Raw genomic sequence first — 747 nt, forward strand, 5'->3', positions numbered from 1 at the left:
CTTCCTTGTCAGTAACCCTGAGATAGCACTTGCCATGTTCCACCTGGGCCACTCCTACTTCAAGAGGCTGGCCCTCATGGCCATGTACTTATTATGATCCGCCTCCCCCGTGGCGACTTAGTCCTTCTTCTTCCTATATTTCCACACTCTTATGGTCCTTGTCTCAGACCCCACGCCAAGGAAACAAAGCCCTACCTACCACTCTTCTGCCCAGCTACAGGCTGTAGACATCTTTATTAACCAATCACGGATAATTTGGGGAGCGAGATTTATATAACAAAAACTGGTATACATGACGATCTGCTCATCTTGGAGCAGCCAGATCTTAGGGTACAGAATTAGCATTTGATAAAAGCAGGACCAGACCAATCCACTACAGTTCTGCAGGCTTGTGATAAATCCTAACTATAATAAAGTTATAAAAGTCAGAATTTAGAGTTAGAAGAACAGTATCTGAGTTCTTGTTACCTTGTTATTAGTGTGATTTCACAAAGTTGCTTGACTTTACCAGTAAAAAAAAAAGCATCTGGCTCTCCCTTCACTGCTTATTCACATGTTTGTGTACGGGTTGGGTGTGCATGTGACTGCAAGTGACTGGAGTCGCAAGAGGGCATTCTATCTCCCGGAGCTGGAGTCACAGGCAGTTACAAACCTCTCAGTGTAAGTCCTAGGGTCTTTTGCAAGAACCATCTTTGCCAGTCCCTTAGTTTTACTTTTTTTTTTTTTTTTTTTTTTTTTTTTTTTTTT

The sequence above is a fragment of the Mus caroli genome, chromosome 14, assembly GCF_900094665.2.
Source record: "Mus caroli chromosome 14, CAROLI_EIJ_v1.1, whole genome shotgun sequence".
NCBI classification, from domain to species: domain Eukaryota; kingdom Metazoa; phylum Chordata; class Mammalia; order Rodentia; family Muridae; genus Mus; species Mus caroli.